The sequence below is a fragment of the Heterocephalus glaber genome, unplaced genomic scaffold, assembly GCF_053883595.1.
Source record: "Heterocephalus glaber isolate CG9 unplaced genomic scaffold, H.glaber_assembly_v1.0 deba00000678, whole genome shotgun sequence".
NCBI classification, from domain to species: Eukaryota; Metazoa; Chordata; class Mammalia; order Rodentia; family Bathyergidae; genus Heterocephalus; species Heterocephalus glaber.
Genome location: NW_028258157.1, coordinates 5,278,958 through 5,287,068, shown reverse-complemented (window position 1 = coordinate 5,287,068; position 8,111 = coordinate 5,278,958). Strand labels below are relative to the sequence as shown.

The 8,111-nt window shown below is 39.3% G+C and overlaps 1 pseudogene; it reads left to right on the top strand.

Annotated features, from left to right (window-relative positions):
- The first annotated feature begins 762 nt into the window (after window positions 1-762).
- Window positions 763-3,620, top strand: LOC101699600 (microtubule-associated tumor suppressor 1 homolog pseudogene; annotated as a pseudogene).
- Window positions 3,621-8,111: the final 4,491 nt, after the last annotated feature.

Sequence of the window (8,111 nt, the reverse complement as noted above, 5' to 3'; positions counted from 1 at the left end):
AGGGCTTGGAATACATCACTCCAAGCTCTTCTTGCCTTGAGGGCTTGCACTGAGAAGTCTGCTGTGATTCTGATGGGCTTTCCTTTGTATGCAATTTGTTTCTTTTCTCTAACTGCTTTTAGAACTTTGTTCTTCTGTTGGGTTTCTGGAATCTTAACAATTATATACCTATGTGTAGATTTTTTTTTGATCAGGGCTTGTTGGAGTCCTATATGCCTCAGTTATCAGTATGTCAAATTCTTTCACTCTGAATAATTTTCTGTTATTAATTCTGTGAACAGTTTTTTGTGCATTTGTACTTTTTCCTGCTTTATCATGGATTCCTATCAGTCTTATATTATTCTTCTTTGTGTCATCTAGGAGCTGCTGGATTGATTTCTCATGGTCCCTTACTATTTAAAGAGATCTCTTCTTTCATGATCACTAACCACAAACCTGTCTTCTATATCTGAAATTCTGTCTTCAGTTTCTCTGATTCTGTTGTGCATACCTTCAATAGAGTTTTAATATCCTGGATATCTGTTTGAAACTCTTTCATGGATTCCGTTTCTTTCCTATTCTGAGCATTCATGGCTTCCATCATGGTCCTGAACTCATCTATTTTTTTATCTGTTTCCATTCTAGAGTCTCTAATCATGTCTTTCATTCTGCTCACCATCTCTGTGGTTATCCGGGAAATTTTTTCTGTTTTGAACTTTTCTAGAACCTCACTCATGTGTTTTGTTTCTTCCTGTGCTATCAGTTCATGGAGTCCAGGTGATTATGAGGTTTTTCACCTCATTTTACAGAGAATTTGCCTTTGGTGAGTGGAAGTCTGTGTCCATGCCTTGCTTAGCTGTCTGCTCATTTCTATTTATGTTGTTGGTACTGTATTTGGTTTAATTCCTGGATTGATACTTCAGTATTGCTTATTGTAACTATCTTTGTTGCTTGTATTTAGAACCCTTATGAAATGATTGCTTCTCAGAGGTATCTTCCAGATATAGCTGATCTTTAGGTTTTGAGCCTCTAATGACTCAGACAATCTCGTTTTCAGTATGCCAGGAAGGACAACTGATTAGATCAATCACACCTTAGCCCAAGTAATATAATCAGCAACAACAATACCATCAAGCACCATTTAGAAAACAACAATTTGTGGTAGTTATTAGTCTCCCACCATTAAATATGTGAATTCAATCAAAATTGAGGACCAGCCCAAAATATGTTTATAGTGAATAAACTCTTCAAAATAGCAACTTTACCCTTCAGGATGGGGACTCAGAAGGAGTTTGGAAGGGAGGGATAGGTAAAATAGGGAAAGTTTAGAAGTGAGGCCAGAGAACACAGGAAGATCACACAAATGCTAGGAACTGTTGAAGGGAAGAGAAGAGAGAACAAAAGAACAAACAGAAGAGCAGAACAACCTAATAATAGGGAGGCTAGAAACTATTCACTTTCCTTTAAAACTAATGACAATGGAGAAAATGAAAAAGAGAAAAGAAAAGAAAAAGAAAGAAAAAAAGAAATCTGTATTAGGACAGGAATAGAAAGGGGAAGAAAGGAAGAACAAGGTGGGAGAGAGAGTGAGAGAGCAAAAAAGTAAGAGAGAGAGAAATAAAAGAAAAAAGAAAAAGAAAAGAAAAAAATTTGAAAAGAGAAAAATAAGAATTTTTAAAATTATTAAAAATAAGAGAGCTCGGGGCCGGGGATTTAGCTCAGTGGTTTCGCTGCCTGCTGCGCAAGTGCAAGGACCTGAGTTCGATCCCCAGTACCAAAAAAAAAAAATATTATGGGCTGGGGATTTAGCTCAGTGGTTCCGGCACCTGCCTTGAAAGCATACGGTCCTGAGTTCGATCCCCTGTACCAAAAAGTAAATAAATAAATAAATAAATAAGAGAGCTCTGCTTCCTGTCTGCTGTGTGAGAACTTCTCCTCTTCCATGCCACATGCTGCCCTGCCTTGGAGCTAGCTGACCATGGACTAAAGCCTCTACACACTGAAAAGCTACATCCTTGAAAAGTGCACATACATCTTGGATGAATTTGCCTAGACCACTTCCTAAGTCCAGTGCCTCTTTGAAAAGTTCAGTGCTATGGAGAACAGGAAGCACTCCATTGATTAGCAAAACCCACAGTGATCTGAGCACCTACAGCAATAATTCTGGTAATGCTGCTATCATCAACTATGAGGAAAAGCCCCCAAACCCAGCATTTCAGAATGGATCAGGATCCTTATGTTTGAAGACTTTGGTACCCAGAGCTCATCTACACTTACTAAAAACTCCTACAAAAGATCCTTCAAGGAAAAATCTATTCACACATTTTAATGCAGTTGAAAAGGGCAGGCAAAAGAATCCCAGGAGTCTATGCATCCAGATGTCTCCAGATGTGCTGTCCTCTGAAAAAGCACTTGAACTGGCTCAGTATAAAATGAAATGTGAAAGCCAAAGTGGATTCATCCTGCAGCTCAAGCAGCTTCTTTCCCATGGCAATATCAAGCTGGAAGCATTAACAGTTGTGATCCAGCACCTGCTGTCTGAGTGGGAGGAAGCCCTGAAACAACACTAAACCCTATCTCAAGAACTTGTTAACCTCTGGGGAAAGCTAGTTGCTGCTTCAACCACCTGAGAGAAATTAGAAAAAGCCAGGAATGAGTTGCAAACTGGATATGAAGCATTTGTCCAGAAGCTAAACTAGTAGCACCAGACTTACTGAGCAGAGCTAGAAAATCAGCTTAAGGAATTTTACACTGGGGAATGCGAAAAGCTTCAGAAGATTTACATTGAAGAAATAGATAAGTATAAAGCTCAGCTGCAAAAGCAGTTTGACAATACTGCCCATGAAACTTCTAAATTGGAAATTGAAGCTAGCCACTTGGAGAAAATACAATTGCTAAAGGTAGCCTATGAAACTTCCCTTTCAGAAATCAAGAAAAGCCATGAAATGGAAAAGAAATCATTTGAGAATTTACTTTATGAGAAGCAGGAATCGTTGGAGAAACAAATCAGTGACCTGAAGAGTGAAAATGATACTTTGAATGAAAAGCTGAAATCAGAAGAACAAAAAAAAGAGTATCAAGAGAGAAGACAAATTGAAAAATCCCTGAGATCATGTATCTGGAGCAAGAACTAGAAAGCCAGAAAGCTGTGTTTGAGATCAAGAATGAGAAACTGCATCAGCAGGATGTCAAGTTGATATAAATGGAAAAACTGATGGACAAAAACACAGCTCTGGTTGACAAACTGAAGTGATCCCAGCAGAACAAGGAATTAAAAGCTTGGATGGACAAGTACATGGCAATTTCAAGGCAACTTTCCACTGAGCAGGCCACGCTGCAGGAGTTGCTGGAGAAGGAGTCGAAAGTCAACAAGTGACTCTCCATGGAGAATAAGGAACTTCTCTGGGAGCTGCACAATGGGGATCTGTGCAGCCCCAAGAGGTCGCCCATGTCCTCAGCCATCCACTTTCAGTCACCCAAGAATTCGGGCTCCTTCCCCAGCCCTAGCGTTTCTCTCAGATGACACTTCCTGGAAGCCAAGAGACTCTCAGGGCAGTTGGATGCAGGTCTGCAGGACTAGCCCTAACAACCATCAAGGGAGCAAGAGCTATATTAGCTCACATGGAATTTCTGCAAGATAACTGGAAAGCAGCTACCACTAAAATTGGCTACTTAGGAGACTGGAACTCTGGAGGAAGACTTTTGACTCGGTCCAAAGATTCCTCTAAAAAAGATTTCAGGATCAACACATGGAACTAGTTGCACAAAGCACTTAAGAAATGAGAGAATCTTGTTCATTACCTTTTTCACCTAAGCTTAAGGGGAAAAACTCTCAGGGGCCTAACAAGATAAAGACTTATAATCTTTATAACATTCTTCCCCACAGATGCCTTCTTGTGATTTTTATTTCGTTCTGACTGTGGGTGGGGTATATGAATGGAATGGATGTGAGAGTGCCATGTGTCTGGTGCAGCCTTTACTGTGTGACAAAAATCAAAAGCTCAATATAGCTGGGTTTGTACTAAATCAGATCATAGTGTACACATTTCAGCAAAAGCCATAGAAGACAAAGCAATAGTTGCTTGAGTTATAATTACCTACCTCCAACTCTATGCAACCCTGTGACATAGCAGAGAGGGTATGATAAGCAAAGCTCTGACTTGTCAATGTCTGTACAGTCTCCATATCTTTTTGGAGTAACTTGATGAGAGTTTTTCAATGTTCATCCCCATCAATTTAAACTACTAGACTTTTCTGTAGGTTACATAATCCTAACAGTCTACTATGATCCATTTTCTCAGGCTACATGCAAATATAGAACCATTTTTTAAAAATCTGTATAAAGAAAAAAACACAATATCATGGATCATGCTGCCTTATTTTTAACTTTGAGCTAAAGTATCCTTACAGATTTAAACTCTATCTTCTCTTCTATTATCTTTATCTCTCCCTTTCCTTTTCTGCCATCCACAGCTACAAAAGCAAACCTTGTACCTCCTACCTAGGCCTTTCCAGAGCCCGCTCCTTTCCCATATAAACCAAAACCTGGACCTGATACACAGTTTTGGAAACTCACATAAAATGATGAGGAAGAGGCAGTTATGGCTAGAAGTAAGAAGGATAGGGTTCAGCGCTCGCTGATAAGCAGAAGCACTTTGGGCTGCCGTCCTTCCCACCATTCCTGGCCCAGATGAAGGGGCTTCTGGGCCACCATCCATCACAGCACTCCCGGCCCAGAGGAAGGGGCTTCCAGGCCGCCATCCCCCCTCTCCCAGCTCATAAGACGTGAGACTCATGGACACCAACAGCATCCGACACCCACCTGGTCGAAATGAGAAGACACATGAACAAGTCTCAAAGCAAGTCTCAAAACAAGACTCTAAAGCAACCCCAAAGGGAAATGAGATGGAACACTCTGATACTCAACCACCTGGACTCCCTGAATACAACATTCATGTATGATAAAAACCCTACAGTAAATTGGAATAGATGGTCTCTACCTCAAATTGATAAAAGCCATCTATGAAAAATCAACAGCCAGTATCATACTAAATGGTCAAAAACTGAAATGCTTCACACTAAAATCAGGAACAAGACAAGGATGTCCACTATCGCCACTCTTGTTCAATATAGTTTTGGAAACATTAGCCATGGCAATTAGACAAGAGAAAGAAATAAAAGGAATAAAGATAGGAAATGAAGAAGTCAAATTGTCATTATTTGCAGATGACATGATACTCTATATAGAAGACACCAAGAACTCCACCAAAAGTCATCTAGACTTAATAACCAAATTCAGTAGTGTAGCTGGATACAAGGTCAACACACAAAAATCAATAGCTTTCCTCTACACCAATGACAGACTCACTGAGAGACAAATAGGGCAAATAATTCCTTTCAGAATACCATCCAAAAATCTGAAATACCTAGGAATCATCCTAACGAAAGAAATCAAAGACCTATTCTCTGAAAACTATGGCACTCTGAAAAGAGAGATTGAAGATGATATCAGAAAATGGACAAACATCCCCTGCTCCTGGATAGGAAGGATCAATATAGTGAAAATGGCCATACTTCCAAAACTGCTATATAGATTCAATGGAATCCCAAGTAAAATCCCAGCAGCATACTTCACAGACATTGAGAAAAAATCCAAACATTCATTTGGAACAAGAAGAGACCCAGAATAGCAAAAGCAATTCTAGGTAACAGAGACATGGCAGGGGGTATCACAATCCCCAACTTGAAACTATACTACAAAGCTACTGTAATAAAAACAGCATGCTACTGGCAAAGAAACAGACCTGAGGATCAGTGGAACAGATTAGAAGATGCAGAAACAATGCCAGACACACTCAGCCATCTCATCTTCGACAAAGAAGCCAAACACCCTCACTGGAGGAAAGATAGCCTCTTTAATAAATGGTGCTGGAAAAATTGGGCTTCAACTTCCCAAAGATTAAAATTAGACCTGTATCTCTCACCATGCACTAAACTAAAATCAAAATGGATTAAAGATCTAAATGTTAAAATAGAAACTCTGAACCAGTTGGAACAGAGGCTAGGTAAAACCCTTGAAGACATTGGTGTAGGAAAAGATTTTATGAACAAAACCTCAGTTGCTCATGAACTAGCACAAACTATCAACAAATGGGATCTCTTCTTATTAAAAGACTTCTGCACAGCAAGAGAAACCATCAGCAGTGTGAAGAGACAACCCACAATGTGGGAAAAAATCTTCACCTGCTCTTCCTCAGACAAAGGGCTACTGTCTAGAATCTATAAAGAACTTAAAAAAATCAGACCTCCCAAATTTAAAGACCCAAACTGAAAATGGGCATCTGAAATGAACAGATATTTCTCAGACAAAGCAGTAGAAATAACAAATAAATACATGAAGAAGTGTTCAACATCACTGGTCATTCAAGAGATGAAAATGAAAACAATACTGAGATTTCACCTCACTCCAGAAAGAATGGCTGCTATTATGAAATCAACCCATAAGAAATGCTGCCAGGGCTGTGGGGAAAAAGGAACCCTGGTCCACTGCTTGTGGGAGTGTCATCTGGCACAATCACTGTGGGAATCAGTATGGAGATATGTCAAAGAAGTAGGACTGGAAGTCCCATTTGACCCCACTATTCCACTGCTGGGGATCTTCCCCAAAGAATTAAAAGAATCATACCACAGTGATATATGTGCACCCATGTTCATAGCAGCACAATTTGTAATATCTAAAACTTGGAAGCTGCCCAAATGCCCATCAACTGGAGACTGGATAAAGAAAACATGTTTGTTTTTTCTTTATAAAATGGAGTACTACTCAGCCATAAAAAATGAGAAATTAGAGACATTCATAGCTAAATGGATGCACATTGAGGCGGTACTCTTAGGTGAAATAAATAGGACACACATGTATAAATACCGAATAGTTTCTCTAGTGTGAGAAACTGAAAGTGTAAATAAGGACTAAAAGGTATAATAGATAATGTGAAATGCTAAGAAAAGAGGCAAAGGGGAAGGGGAAGTGGGAGGGGTAGGGGAAAGGAAAGAAGGGAAAGGAATAAATATGAGAAAATGAAAAATGGAAACAAAGTCTTTGTAAATAGGGAGGGGTGGAGGGGTTGAAGGGAGGGTAGGGGAGGGTGGAAAATAAGAACCAAGAGAGATTATGTAAAGGTGCAAATTTCCAATGATGAATGTCATTATATTGTGTACCTAAAATTTACCAATGATTAGAATGAATAATTGATAATTCAAAATAGGAAGAAAAGGTCCAAAGGGGTAGAGGAAGTGTGAGTTTCAGGGGAAAGGAAAGAAGGGCAAGGAAAACTGATGAGAAATGGAAAAAATGGAAACAAAGTCTTTGTAAATAGGGAAGGGTGGAGGGGGTTAAGGGAGGCCTGAGAATGGGGAAAAAATAAGAACCAAGATGCATTATGTAAAGGTGCAATTCCCAATGAGAAATGTAAATGTATTGTATACCTAAAATGTACCACAAAAGAATTTTTAAAAAATTTTTTAAAAAGAAGCAACTTAAGGCAATAACACTGTGTTTAAAGGAACAGAATAGCCTGAGAAGGTGGTGCTAGTTTGAAGGTAACCTTGGAGCACTCCTCTCTTTAGAAAGGTAGCAGGATAGGCAGCTAACGAGTGGAAAATGTGGCTTGACAACTCTCCAAGTTACATTTGAACTTCTTTTTAGAACTTCCCTTATCCACCTCCAGCTCAAAACTTTGGGAAAGGTAGAAGCACAACTGTTGTTTTTCTGCCCCTCCCTGCATGTGCCAATCTTGTGGTGTCAGTATTTACCAATCTGCATTGGATGACTGTGCAAATAGCCCCTATAGTAAGAACAGATTAGGAAACTAGATGTGGGTATTTGAGTCATCAGCTACTTGTACAATACATAGCCAAATGATATTCATCATTCATGTTTATTTTAATTAGTGATTGTGTTTGATGTCTTTATCCTCCAAGAGTTTATTATGTATGTAACTTCCAAGTTTCCTTCTGATAAGTAGAAACATAGATTCACTGCCTGCTGCTGGAATATCTCTGCTTTCACTTCTATGTTATTCTCAATGACATTAGCCAAAGTTGAGTTTCCCATTCATCCCCTATGCATGGTA